We start from the raw sequence: 15,724 nt of genomic DNA, 5'->3' as shown, positions 1-15,724 counted from the left end.
CACTGGTACTCACCACTAAGCAAAGAAGTCGCGTATGAGCCGACTCCGGATGTCCTCTTGCGGAACCACATCCTCCACATCACTAGCCCCATTGCCAAGCCCTTCGTCCTCCACTGGTGGATGGTCCTGATCATCTTGATCCAGGATGAGTGGCACAGCTTTCTCAACTGCCATGTTGTGCAGCATGCAGCAGACCATGAAGATTTTGCAGACCTTCGCCGGGGCATATGTGAGGGCGCCGCCGGTCTTGTGTAGGCACCTGAATCGGCTTTTCAGGAGGCTAAATGTCCTCTCTATCACTCGCCTTGTCCGGCCATAGACGGTGTTGTAGCGGAGCTGGGCTGGCGTGCTGTGGTTGCGGAGAGGTGTGATCAGCCATGGCATGTTGGGATAGCCAGCGTCCCCTACATGGAAACCACATGGACATAAGTAGGACAGGAGAAGCAGTCGGGCTGGAAGTCTACGCAAAATACAGGACAGACAGAGTGTACCCACCAACAACACATGCTCGTTCGTTGCGCAGCTGCGTCATCATTTCAGGCACCCTGCTACGCCTCATGATGTAGGCATCGTGTGCTGATCCTGGAAAACGAGCACAGACATGTGAAATCACCATGTTGGACAGACACACCACAAGGGCATTGATGGAGTGGTAGTGCTTGCAATTCCTGTACGCTACCTCCTGTGCCTGTGGTGGTACCAAAGCCACATGTGTCCCATCTATGGACCCAATGACATGGGGCATCCCTCCCAGGGCATAGAATCCCCGCTTGACACCAGTCAACAGTTCAGGAGTTGGGAAATGGATGAACTCATCCAGGTGAAGCAACATGGCCTCTAAAAAATCATGCAGCACACGGCTGAACATGCTCTGGGACATGCCACCAACATGAGCTATGGTATATTGAAAGGTACCCGTGGGAAGAAAATGTAGGGCTGCCATTACCTTCAGCTTGGGTGTCAGTGCCGTAGGATACCTGTGCAGCGGTTGCAGGTGTGGTGCCAGCCTTGCCGTCAACTCCTCAATCAACGGTTGGGGGAAGCGGTAGCAGCGTATACAGTCATTCTCCCGCATGTCAGCTAAGTCCGGAATTGGTCGGGGAAGAGGCGGCGCTCTGCAGTAATTTGGAAGTGACAAGGAAGAGTGAGTGCACTACAACAACAATTTATATGTACTGAGCACATGTTAATCTGTCAATACACATATGCTACATACGGAGTCAGGTATGTGCTACATGCCCTGGACACTTATGGCTGCCAGGTGACACTCCTACCAAGACCCAGCTACACACGGGGATTGTGAACCTCCACATCCCATGCATGGGACTAGCTGTGTCCCAGTGTAAGTGAACAGCCAGACGCAATACAGGAGTGACATACATCAACATATCAGCAGAAGTAGGATGTTGATTGCAGAGACAGGTAGCGGAACACTAGAGCCACAGGTCACATGACATTACACTAGGACAGCCCACACACCTTGCCATGAAGGTGTACATGTCATGACTGACCACACATACATTGAGAGGATGCAGACAGGTCCTTGTTACGCTACTCCGTGTCCCATGCATACATACACATCTTACATCCGATACCACATGTGGCCTGGTGTGCGTAACAGTGTGCCATGGCCATCTACACACAGACACATGTTGGTTGCAGCAACTGCAGATGCATTTGAGGGAACACCAACATCAAGCTAATGGGAACACACCACACATACATGACATAGTCACATCGTGCAACGTGGGTAATCACATGTCAGGTGTGGTAACCCCTGTAGCGGGCATCAGGGGACACTTGCGTGTGTTGTTGACTGTGCCATGCCAGTGACGCTCATCTCAAGTGTTCTGTACGACATGCACACATGTCAAAGGAGTGACGGGCATGTCTGGCACATAGTGCACCATCACACATAACATCTGTACACATCCCATCATACATCTATTGCCTTCACAACTCAGGAGTAATGTGCCACATCACAGCCTTTCACACCTGTGCACCACACATGTATTACTGCCCAGACAATGCCTTGATGTCCATCCATGGACAAGTATGTCAGCTCTATTCCTTTCTGTGTGCTGCCTGTCACCACTGTTATGTCTGAAAGGCACCGTACATTCGCTCTGAGGGCGTGTGTACATTCCCTATCACTATGGGAGTGCTGCCGTAGGCCTACCCATAGTGATAGTGAGCGTACAGGTGTGTGTACGGTCCGTATCACTATGGGTACGCATACGCGAGCACACCCATAGTGATAGTGAGCGTACACGCGTGTGTACGGTCCATATCACTATGGGTACGCACATGCGAGCACACCCATAGTGATAGTGAGCATACACGCGTGTGTACGGTCCGTATCACTATGGGTACGCATACGCGAGCACACCCATAGTGAAAGTTCTGCGTACACGCGTGTGTACGGTCCGTATCACTATGGGTTTGCTCGCGTATGCGTACCCATAGTGATACGGACCGTACACACGCCTGTACGCTCACTATCACTATGGGTGTGCTCGCGTATGCGTACCCATAGTGATACGGACCGTACACACGCCTGTACGGCCCGTTGCTATGCATTTAGGGTGCCCTAGGGCCCCGGAACGCACCGTACCTGTGTGTGAATCTACAAATTACATAGGGGACACATGAGGGACAAGTATAAAGCCCTACATGCATGCTGGTTGTCATGGAGACCAAGTTTAAAGTTTGAATTTTTTTCATCAGGTGCCCAGCAAAAGTCGGTTTGAAAAAATCTACTTTGTTGCAAAGTGGTTGTGGAGTTGACATCATGCTCAAGAAAAAAAAATGCAAAGCCACTGACTGTGCTAGGTTTAAAGGGATTGGAGGAAACATAGGATGCAAATGTGAGTGACCAATCACTCTGTACTCCTGTGCATGAAACAGGCCAGCAAGGCAGATATAAGGCAGCCAGGTCCCATGAGAGAGCACTTGCCTGCACATCTTTTGATTCTACAACACTGCTGCTGCTCGTGATTCCCTGGCACCATGTCAAGGTCTGTGGAGAGGGCCCAGCCTTTCACCCTGGAGGAGAATCTGGCATTGCTGGATGTGATCCTCCCACAGTACCCCATGCTGTATGGGCGACCAGGGTTTCAGGTGAGTGCAGAGTCCACTAGCACAGACTTTGTCCCTTTTTTTGTGACTGGGACTTCTGGCATTGTGTCCAGGAGTGACACACATGCATTGTACTGTAGAGTGGGTCCCAGGGGGGGGAATGCCTGATGTCTCCCAGCAAAAGCATGCTGTGGTGCATGTCTGCCGTCCTCACTTGCATTGTGTTTACTGTGACAATCACTGCATGGTGCATGCCACATTCTGCCTGTCTAATCCTCTTGGGAATGTTGCTTCTACAGTCCTCATGTGATTCTGTGGTCACCCCAGTGTGACAGGTGACTGTACCCACAGATGTGTGTTTGTTCAGTGTACCTGTGCTGAGAGTGTCCACATGATGTGGGCGTACCCTGGACATCGGTGTGTGTGTAAGTCCCCTGTCATGTGGGTGGGTGCATATGTGGAGTGTAGCACCCCAGCTGCATGAGGGATAGATATACCCTGCCCATCTGATGCGAGCAGGGAGCAGTGCTGTGTGTCTGACGTGCAGAGCCAGCCCCACACCTGTGAGCCCCCCCAGTCTAGTGGCACATGTACAGAGTGAGGTTTGTAGCTGCATTTGGCAGTGGCAGGTGTATGTCCTGTGCCTGTGTGTGTCTGTGTACTCTGCTGAGGTAGCGTCAGTGGCCTGTGGCATGTGACTGCTTTGAGGTGCTGCACATAATCCTGGTGTACCTTATGATGCACAGTGTGAGTCTGGATCATTTATTGTGTCGTACCCCTCATGCCACCTGTGTACTTTCTATGGTACGTGGTGCATTTGCCCTTACACAGAGAAAAAAGTCCCTATGACAAAGGTGCAATGCTTTGGCTGCATACTATGCCTTGTTGAAACCAGATAAATCGTTCTAATGTGTGTCTCTGTGACATGTGGCAGGTGTATTGATGTAGTCTCACTTTTTCAACCCCACAGGTAGGCGCCTCTGCCAAGGAGCAGATCTGGAGGGACGCCGTCAGTGCCGTGAGGAGGACGGAGGGTCGCAAGCGGCGCCTGGCCCAGGTGAGAAAACGCTGGCAGGATATCCGGTGCTGGACGCGGAGGATCGCACGGGTCCTGCTGGGGGACTCACCTGTGGGCCCTAAGAACCATGGGCGTCGCCGTCTGACCCACATCCACAAGCGTGTGTTGGCGGTGGTCTTTCCAGACATGGACAGGCGCTTACGGGAGAAGCAGCAGCAGGAAGGGGGTAGGTACATGTGTGTTTGTTGTGTGTCACCAGCATTTGTAAGTGCGCAGTTGCATGGATACACTGCCAGTGTTTAAATGTGCGGTGCAGGTCCTGTCACCCACAGTATAGCGGTGCTGTCCTTCCTCCCTTCCCCTCCTTGCCATGTGTTCCCTGGTCTGTGTGTAGTCACTCTTTCACAAGGTCATCTGGGCTGGCAGTTTATCCACGTGACCACTGCTTGCAGCATCATGTGTGGGGGTGGTGTGTAACAGGTTTTGGGACCTTGCCTGTGCCCTGTCCAGTTCAGTACTTGTGAGGTCCATGTCAATTGGCACTGATGCTGAGTCCAGACATAGGAGTATGTCTCTGAAGTGTAATGCCTTACAGCAAGCATGTCTTATGTTGTGGCCTGTGACATGATGTGCATGAGTGTGCGATACGCAGAGTGCAGGGATTGTGGCCTGTGTTGCAGTCATTACCATTCCGGACCATGTAATATTGTGGCCACTACTGTCCCCTGGGGCATATTTTGCTAGGTATCATGTGTGTCATCACAATATGTGGACACTCTCAGTGTCTACAGCATAGGATGTGCTCTGTGCCATTGTCCCCTGGCACCATGTATATTTACGTAACGTGTTCTACAAGTGTCCACTGTACAGCCTGACCTAATTTTCCTCGTTCATACTCACGGTGACCAGTGCCTGTGTGTCTTGTTACAATTATCTGATGATGGCCATTTGTAAATGAGATCGTTGTACAGGCGCACATGGGGTATTTTGGGTCCAATATGGGTTTCTGGCAGCCCATGTGTATTTCTCCCAGACTAACAGATGCAAGTGCTTCCTGTGTCTCATCAAATTGTCGCATGTAGGGGGTGGTTGGTGCGGGCAAGGCCTACATGTCGACACCTGAAATCTCATTGCTCGGTCTGGCCAGTGTGTGATGTTTGTCTGGACATACACTTAAGGTGCAGTGTCCCATTCATGTTGGGCATGTTTTTAAGTATTACCTTTGCAGCATGTGCCTCAAGTTCATGGAGATGGTCCCTGCTCATCCCCAGTTACGGCAACGCTGTGTGGTGCAGATGCAGTGCTGGATTGGCCCCAGAGCCTGGCTCCTCTGTCCAAATCCATATCATGTCATTTGCAAATGTGTCATGCTCTCCATAGTTTCTTAGTGGCATGGTGGGTGAACCAACTGTGTGTTGCAGGGCCTATATATGTACCTTGTATTGTAGATGTTACTCATCTTTCATTTCAGGCTATGCACTGTAACCTATGTAGATTGGACTCATGTGACATATGTATACAGGTGTCTGATTAATTCCTGTTTCTTCACCTTGCCCACAGCATCGTCGGGGGACACGGATGGAGACACCGGCACGGACCGTGCGGAGGGACCGGGCACCAGTGCCTGCAGTGACATCTTAGCTGGCACATCGAGTGGAACTGAGGCCGAGGGGAGTGAGCCGGAGGACCTGTCCACTGCCACCACAGAATATGAAGCTGACGGGTCCGAGGCTGAGCTCTCCGAGGGGGCGGAGGCTGCTCCAACAGCTGACAGCAGCAGAACATCTCTCCCCGCCCCCTCCATTGCCATCACCGGCCTCCCACTTGCTCGTGTCCCTTCCTGGCGTGCTAGGTCACCACGTGTCTCCTTCCTGCCAGGCACCGCACCCCCTGCCCCTGTCTCCACTGCTGCCGCCAATGCCGAGTCTGTGGACATCCTGCGGCAGTTGCAGGTTGGTCAGGCTGCGATGCTTAATGTCCTCCATGGCCACAGCCGAGTGCTCAACAACATGGAGGCATACTTGGAGGGCATTTCAGCATCGCAGGCTGACCAACGCAACTTGCTGCGATCTATTGACTCGACACTGACTGCAGCAGTGGATCTCCTGCAGCACTTCGTCCCACCCCCTACCCATGCCCCATCCACACTTCCCACTCCCATGCCTGTCCCACGTACACCCAGACGTCAGCATGCACACACCCCACCAGACACAGGCACCACACCAGCAGGGAAGGCAAGGCGCACACCTCCTGGCACACACACACAGGGTGAAGTAGGCACACCCACTGGGTCAGGGGGGAAACGGAAGACACACAGCCAGAGTGGGAGTCCACATTCCTCACGACCACCACCCTCCAAATCCACTCCCCTCAGCTCTCCTGGCCAAGAGTCGGACACAGGGTCAGTCCTGCCCAGTCTGTCCATCAGCCCCAGTGTGGCACCACCCCGCAAGCGGTGGAGGCAGGACACCGGCAGGGGAGTTGAGTCCCCCCCCCTGTCCACACCCCCCCCAGTAGCGCTGCGACCCATCCCTCCAACCCCCCCCTCCTTGGGGCCTGTGGTTCCTTCGGGTGCAGGGGAGACGCTGGGCGACCTGGCAGTAGTGTGCAGCGCCGTGCTCGAATCCACCTTTGGCGCTGCCCCACCCCCTGTGTTGGAGTCGTCCGTCCCTGCACCCACAACACCTCCCCTTGCCCCTCCTGTCCCTGCGGTGCCTGGTCCTTCCCCCCAACATGATGCCCCCCCCCTGTGGAAGACAAAGGAGTCTGACTGTGCAGGCAAGCTAGGGGACACACGTACCACTGTGTCCCCCATCCGGATTAGAGTCATGGACTGCCCTATGGGCTTTGTATATATTGACATTTATGATGATTATTACTTACATCCTGCTGAATAAAGCAATTTGTTTTTTCCTTGGAACACTACTGTTCATCTGGTATTGCTGTTGGTGGACCAGCTCCATGATTTTGGGTGGTGATAATGTGTTGGGTGTGTGAGAAATGTAGTCTTGTGCTGGTCATAGGGTGGACCCTGGTATCTGTGTGCCATCACAAGCTGTTGGCTACATTACTTTGTTCATGTAAGCAGTTACTGCATGGTGACATCGTCCCAAGGTGTGTTCCTTCCTCTGTGTAACCTGACATCTTCCCTGCAGGGTGTTTCCACTATGTGGTGTTGAGCTGTGTCTACATCAGCTGGGTGTGTGACAGACTCCTTCAACTTTGCACATGCATGCTGAGCGATGTCTCCACCTGCATCATTCGTGGCATCCTTGGTGGTCACTGTACTTGTGTATGTAGACTGTTGACATGACTTCATGTGGACATGTTCTCTTTTAGGCGCTATGCATGTGTGTACTCCCAGCCTCGCACACATGTGGTACATGTACTGCAGGGTCTTTGTGCACCTGACTGACATTTGTGGGCATTGTATCTGTGGCTACTCCACCCTTTGTGTTCCATGGGCACTGCTGGGAGGGCTCTGCACCCACCCCTCCTGTGTCTGGGCACTGCTGGGAGGACTCTGCACCCACCCCTCCTGCGTCTGGGCACTGCTGGGAGGACTCTGCACCCACCCCTCCTGTGTCTGGGAACTGCTGGGAGGACTCTGCACCCACCCCTCCTGTGTCTGGGCACTGCTGGGAGGACTCTGCACCCACCCCTCCTGTGTCTGGGCACTGCTGGGAGGACTCTGCACCCACCCCTCCTGCGTCTGGGCACTGCTGGGAGGACTCTGCACCCACCCCTCCTGTGTCTGGGCACTGCTGGGAGTGATAGGCACCCACCCCTCCTGCGTCTGGGCACTGCTGGGAGGACTCTGCACCCACCCCTCCTGTGTCTGGGCACTGCTGGGAGTGATAGGCACCCACCCCTCCTGTGTCTGGGCACTGCTGGGAGGACTCTGCACCCACCCCTCCTGCGTCTGGGCACTGCTGGGAGGACTCTGCACCCACCCCTCCTGTGTCTGGGCACTGCTGGAAGTGATAGGCACCCACCCCTCCTGTGTCTGGGCACTGCTGGGAGTGACAGGCACCCACCCCTCCTGCGTCTGGGCACTGCTGGGAGGACTCTGCACCCACCCCTCCTGTGTCTGGGCACTGCTGGGAGTGATAAGCACCCACCCCTCCTGTGTCTGGGCACTGCTGGGAGGACTCTGCACCCACCCCTCCTGTGTGTGGGCACTGCTGGGAGGACTCTGCACCCACCCCTCCTGCGTCTGGCCACTGCTGGGAGGACTCTGCACCCACCCCTTCTGCGTCTGGCCACTGCTGGGAGGACTCTGCACCCACCCCTCCTGCGTCTGGGCACTGCTGGGAGGACTCTGCACCCACCCCTCCTGTGTCTGGGCACTGCTGGGAGGACTCTGCACCCACCCCTCCTGCGTCTGGGCACTGCTGGGAGTGATAGGCACCCACCCCTCCTGCATCTGGGCATTGCTGGGAGGACTCTGCACCCACCCCTCCTGTGTCTGGGCACTGCTGGGAGTGATAGGCACCCACCCCTCCTGTGTCTGGGCACTGCTGGGAGGACTTTGCACCCACCCCTCCTGCGTCTGGGCACTGCTGGGTGGACTCTGCACCCACCCCTCCTGTGTCTGGCCACTGCTGGGAGTGATAGGCACCCACCCCTCCTGTGTCTGGGCACTGCTGGGAGTGATAGGCACCCACCCCTCCTGCGTCTGGGCACTGCTGGGAGGACTCTGCACCCACCCCTCCTGTGTCTGGGCACTGCTGGGAGTGATAGGCACCCACCCCTCCTGTGTGTGGGCACTGCTGGGAGGAATCTGCACCCACCCCTCCTGTGTGTGGGCACTGCTGGGAGGACTCTGCACCCACCCCTCCTGTGTCTGGGCACTGCTGGGAGGACTCTGCACCCACCCCTCCTGTGTGTGGGCACTGCTGGGAGGACTCTGCACCCACCCCTCCTGTGTCTGGGCATGTACGCTCCATACATACACTGTTGGGGTGGGGGTACGCTCCATACATACGCGGGTGTGGGTACGGTCCGTACATACACTGGTGTACATACACGGGTGGGGGTACGGTCCGTACATGCACTGTTGGGGTGGGGGTACGCTCCATACATACGCGGGTGTGGGTACGGTCCGTACATACACTGGTGTACATACACGGGTGGGGGTACGGTCCGTACATACACTGTTGGGGTGGGGGTACGCTCCATACATACGCGGGTGTGGGTACGTTCCGTACATACACTGTTGGGGTGGGGGTATGCTCCATACATACGCGGGTGTGGGTACGGTCCGTACATACACTGTTGGGGTGGGGGTACGCTCCATACATACGCGGGTGGGGGTACGGTCCATACATACACTGTTGGGGTGGGGGTACGCTCCATACATACGCGGGTGTGGGTACGTTCCGTACATACACTGTTGGGGTGGGGGTACGCTCCATACATACGCGGGTGGGGGTACGCTCCATACATACGCCGGTGGGGTTACGCTCCATACATACGCGGGTGGGGGTATGGTCCGTACATACACTGTTGGGGTGGGGGTACGCTCCATACATACGCGGGTGTGGGTACGTTCCGTACATACACTGTTGGGGTGGGGGTACGCTCCATACATATGCGGGTGTGGGTACGGTCCGTACATACACTGGTGTACATACACGGGTGGGGGTACGGTCCGTACATACACTGTTGGGGTGGGGGTACGCTCCATACATACGCGGGTGTGGGTACGTTCCGTACATACACTGTTGGGGTGGGGGTATGCTCCATACATACGCGGGTGTGGGTACGGTCCGTACATACACTGTTGGGGTGGGGGTACGCTCCATACATACGCGGGTGGGGGTACGGTCCATACATACACTGTTGGGGTGGGGGTACGCTCCATACATACGCGGGTGTGGGTACGTTCCGTACATACACTGTTGGGGTGGGGGTACGCTCCATACATACGCGGGTGGGGGTACGCTCCATACATACGCCGGTGGGGTTACGCTCCATACATACGCGGGTGGGGGTATGGTCCGTACATACACTGTTGGGGTGGGGGTACGCTCCATACATACGCGGGTGTGGGTACGTTCCGTACATACACTGTTGGGGTGGGGGTACGCTCCATACATATGCGGGTGTGGGTACGGTCCGTACATACACTGGTGTACATACACGGGTGGGGGTACAGTCTGTACATACACTGTTGGGGTGGGGGTACGCTCCATACATACGCAGGTGGGGGTATGGTCCATACATACACTGTTGGGGTGGGGGTACGCTCCATACATACGCGGGTGGGGGTACGGTCCGTACATACACTGTTAGGGTGGGGGTACGCTCCATACATACGCGGGTGGGGGTACGCTCCATACATACGCGGGTGGGGGTATGCTCCATACATACGCGGGTGGGGGTACGGTCCGTACGTACCCGTGCCCACGCTGTGGAATGCTTGTGCAGCCCGTACCCAGGCCTTTGGCACATGGGTACGGGCCGTACCGCCATTGTTGGGGTGACGTGGGTGTGGGCGTGGTACGACTCGTACCCACGCTCTTAAGGCGTGGGTACGGTACGTACCTGTATTGTTGTGTTGCCGGTTCGCATCGTCGCCCACTTCCGTTGTGGCGGACGTTGGCGTTGCTGGACACGCCCCCACCCCCTCGAAGTGACCAGGGCCTGGAGGTCAGGTATGTCCAGGGCATGTGTGCTGTGTGACTTGGGTGGGGGTTTTGTGTCCTGCCCCTGCCCCCCCCCTTTGCCCCTGGGTGTTGTTCTGACCTTCTGCGGCGTCTGCGTCGGTACCTGTAGAGGAGGTCGACTGCTATGAGGGCCGGGATGACACGTAGGTTCGGGTCCATGTATGTCCGTCGCGTACAGGTGCTCCTTGTGCGCGTCGTCCTGTTTCCCGGCAGTTTTTGGCTGCCGGATAATATTCTCCGTGCGGGATGACGTCAGTGCGAATCCTACTTCCTGGTTCGTGGAAAGCAGGCTGCATGCTTCCCGACGTCACCTCGGCGCTTTTCCGGATGTCATTTGTATGTTTATTTTCCTCGGTTGGTGTTTTGTACGATTCGTACGGAAATGGTGTTTCCGTGCGAATCGTACTTCCATGTTTGTAAAGTTTTACAACCGGGTACGAGTCGGACGGAGAAAACCCTCCGACCGACGGTTCGTACCCGGTTTTTCCATGATCGGAATCGGCACCTCTGTGTTTCTATGTACAGGAATGTGTGTATTTTTTAAACAGTACCTAATAAAGCATACACAATCAACTTTCCACTATCCAACTGTAAATCCTATCATATGGCATTTAAAGTGGAGGGGTGTGAGATTGTAAATTCAGCTGACTCTCAACTTTGCATATTTTCTCAGCTGGTTAAGCTTTGTGAAATGCAAACCATATGAAGTTCTCAGAACCCTCCATTCTACACGTCTTACCTGAGGTAGTAGATGTCTTGCCTCCACACTCAACATTTCTGTTGCTGGAGGTTGTCCTACCTGGGACATTCTGCATCAGTAAATCATCACACCTTGAAGGTCCAAAGGGATAAAACTTACCTCATGTGAAGTTAAGAAACCTTTTCTGCTTCGTTAAGAGTGGAGTTTCCAAATTCTGCCCAACATCATAAGTGAAGTTTTATTTCGTCATCAAGAACATTTCAGAAAGTTAGTGCCAAACATTATGTTGTAAACCTTTTAGGGTTGCAACAAAGGTGAAAACTAAATAGAATTTAAATGCCATTTTACAGGGGAAGTTAGTAAGGTCCCACAATGCCTTTTACTATAAGGTTGTGACGAAAGATGGATATCTAAAATACATTTGATCCACAGGAACAGACAAAACTGCATGGACTTGATGCAGGCTCCGACATTGGCCTTTACCCCTCGTAGGTACAAGCAGGTTGTGCGAAAGGTGCTGTACAAAATGAGACCTTCGTCAGACATCGACCAGCAAGATCAAGATAGGTAGGTGGGGTATATGATAGGGGATTGTTTGAGCCTGGGATGGTTCCATTTGAGGCCTTCGGCCTGACTGAGGACACTAATTCCATCTCCAGTTAGAGAAGCCGTACATGGGCAGGCAGCATCGCTGTCTCTAAGGTTCTGAGTGATGGTTTCAGGGTTTGCATCTAGGATCCTGCTCTATAATAACCTCTCATTGATGATGCTTGCAGGGTACCTCCCATTTGGATGCTACAGACAACCATGTACGAAATTATGGATTTTCTCCTCTCTTTCATATGTAGTAGACCCCTTGCATAGAACCCTCTGTGTGCCTAACATTGCTTAGGCGAGCATACACTTTTCTGAGTGGTGAAAATAGGTAGCATGGAAGACTGCCATGTGTACTTTAAAAGGAAAATATTTTTGTAGAGGGATTGTTCAGCATTATGCAGGTGCAGATAAAAGGCAAACTTCGTGTTATGAAACAGTAAAGAGACTGCCATACTTAAATGCACACTAGAAAGCCAAATCGCCTCCATAATAGAACTTTGGCTTCTAAGTAATTTATTTATACTTCCCAGCAACTATACCAGCAAATGTAGACATGGTAGATATGCATTAAAAGAGAAGGCTGTCAAACAACACAGGGTCTGTCTCTAATCAGCAAGGCTGAGCCTCTAATCAGAATACAACAAAACACCTTGCCTGTACTGATCCTTATTCCAAGAAGCAAATCATCCAGGTGACAGCAAACTAATTATTGTCAACCTCATAAAAATTATTCAAAAAAATATATTTTATTTTTCATTTTCAAAGATCATTTTGTTTTTCACATAGTATCATGAATCAACATTTTTTTACATTATACCACAATACCAAAAAACAATTAAATGACTATAAGTCAATACACAAATAATGGACAACATAAAAAGACAACTTACTCACATACAAAACATGAAACACAAAACATATACACTGAATCATCTTTTCTCGCGAATTCTTTAAATTGGTTAATCAATCATAGAGAAACCAACAAAAACAGTGTGAATTATTCAACAGAAAAATGTCTGCACTGTGCCAATATATGGACGTTTGTTTCATCATTCATTTAACCAGGCAGAAAACATCTTATTATTGATCACACTTGTTTAACATCTAAAAAGGTCGACACGTTTCGAACCCCGTAAGTTGTTGGCTGGGGGTTCTCCTCAGGATCATTCACTGCAAGACAATAATGAATAAAAAAAGATTAAGATCCTTCTGTGTGTGAGCTAAAACAAACAAAACACTTTTAATGCCCTTGAGCAAACAGTTTGCGGGCGGCTAGCTCACCTATTTGGCGAAATCAGCCGATTTCGCTTATAGACTCAATCAATTGTTGGCTAACGGGTTTCTGCAACAATTTTTTGAAGAATAAATAACTCAGTCAGCTATGTGTTGTAGATATTGTTACACCTATAATCTAGCTGTTGGAACCCAACGCTGTGAGGCTTCAGATAAGTGTGGTATATAGTAATCTACTCCAAATCTAACTGAGTACATCATGTAGTGGTGCTTGAAGTAGGAATGCAGGGGGTGCTGCAGCACCCTAGATAACTTTTAGGCAGTTTATTTGTAAAATAGGCAATAAAAAAGGCCTCCAATATGTTTTTCTTCTGAGTATTTAATGTTTGTTAAAAGTCAAACTGTCTGGCAATCGCTTGAGATGTACAAGGAGAATACTTTGTAACATGGACATTTCTGTTTACATTTCCTTTCCTAACTACAATTTTGTAGCTGAAAATACTAATGCATGGCAGGTTCAGGAGCGTGTGAAAGGAGGTAGCAACAGTATGTGCAAGACCGTGCATTAATTTCCCAGTGTGTACTGGACAAATGCTGCAGGATGAGCAGACATCAAAGGCAGTTTGCACTTTAAAGCTATAAGTGAAAGTGCACATTCCATCACTGTACATGTGCTATGCACAATTTTTCGCATGTTCAATATCACTAAGCTACTATGCCACTGCCATTGGCCACTCTTGCATTTATTACGAAGATGTGTTAGTTGGTTCAGGCATTTCTCTTAATGTGTTTGAAAATAACTGGTATTGCAATTCAAGGGTGGCTATTGTGTAAGTAGGTATTGTAAGTTAATAAATTTGCACCTGCAGAAAAGAAATATCAGTGCATCTTCTGACACCATAACTACAAAGGCACAAACACTGTCTTTAATCTGAGTTCATGTGGTTCTGCTCAATCCAAATTTTCAACATACGTGTGCAATCATTTTATGGTATGTGCTTCAATACAGCACATTGAAAGTACTTTTGTTCATCCACATCCTTACGTGTTAATTGCTGTGTGAGGTACAAAGCGAAATCAGGTGTGTGCACTTACAACACCCAAATTACTAAGAAACAGTATTGTAAAAGTTTTTGATAGCCAAGTTCAACCAAATTCACAAATGCAAAATCAAAAACATAAATGCCAAACCAACTGTCACGAGACCGTAAATCAGATCCAAATGCATGAACTAGAGGATGATACCCTCCCTGATCACGCCATGCCTTTTTTATCCTTACAGGACAACAGTCTTGTGACGACCACCTACAACGTAGTACCACAGGATTACGGGCCCTTTAAGAAGCACCAGGTATCTGTGGCTAGCCCCGCCCCGAGGGAGTGTGTCACGTATAGTGTCTTCCCTGAAAGGCCGGAAAAAAAGGACGTAGACGAAGAACCCGGAAGACGTGGTGTGTACGCGGGACTTCAGAAGACGCCGAGAGAAGACGCCGTCTACAAGTCCAGCCAACGGAAGTCCCTCCTGACACCGACGCCGGAGCCTGAAGGAAACAACGGAGCCGCGGGTGTCTCGTCCACCGTTCCTGACCGAGAACAAAGACTACAGCGACACCGCGCAGAGAGCTGCCACGCTCCTGGAGGAGCGTGGCTTGCAGAGGAACGTGCCCGTTTACGGGCATTAAAGGGGAGGCGGGTTACCAACACCAAGTGAACCTTGCACATCAGTGTGTACTCCTGCCTGCTTTCCCCCTTCCCTCACATTGGTGGCCGGCTGGTGCATATCACCTCACTCCCTATCCCCGTTGAGATAAGCACTTGAGAAAGAGACCTCTGACTCTGGTTACTTTGTGGGTTTTTTTTGTGTTTTTTTTTTTGTTCTCTTCCGAGCATCCTACAAGCAAGACGATCCAAGAACCGTGTGACACGAGTTAAAGACGTTTTGAGCCTGTTCCCCTGCACAAATTACGGAGAATGGTTGTCTGTCTAAGTGTCTAAATAAAGAGAGGTCAAAAGAATAGATAAGTCTCACTCCGTCCTTACTGCCTGAGCATTGTAACACCAACAAAGCATGATATGGATTTGTGCAAATGTAAGCATAAAAATAAGTTGGTGAACATTTGCTGGTGTACATTTTCGAGATCCAGGCGATTCTATCCTGCCAACAAGGCACAATCTGGCAAGTTTAGATAGCAAGCATAAAATGCAATCTGCCATAAACCACCACCTTTATCCCAGCATTTAGCACTAATTTCATGGCACGAACTTCACCCTCTCATCCATCATTCACTAAGTGCTAAATGCAATAGAACACAAACAGAAGCACTACTTAAGTGTGCTCTTGCTGTAGGATATTTGTTCTCCAAGTTACTTTAATTGTGTGAGAAGGCGTAATCGCATTATTATCGGTAATTACACATACTAGCGTAA

The sequence above is a fragment of the Triturus cristatus genome, chromosome 11 (genome assembly GCF_964204655.1).
Source record: "Triturus cristatus chromosome 11, aTriCri1.1, whole genome shotgun sequence".
NCBI lineage: Eukaryota > Metazoa > Chordata > Amphibia > Caudata > Salamandridae > Triturus > Triturus cristatus.
Note: the sequence above shows the minus strand (reverse complement) of the source record.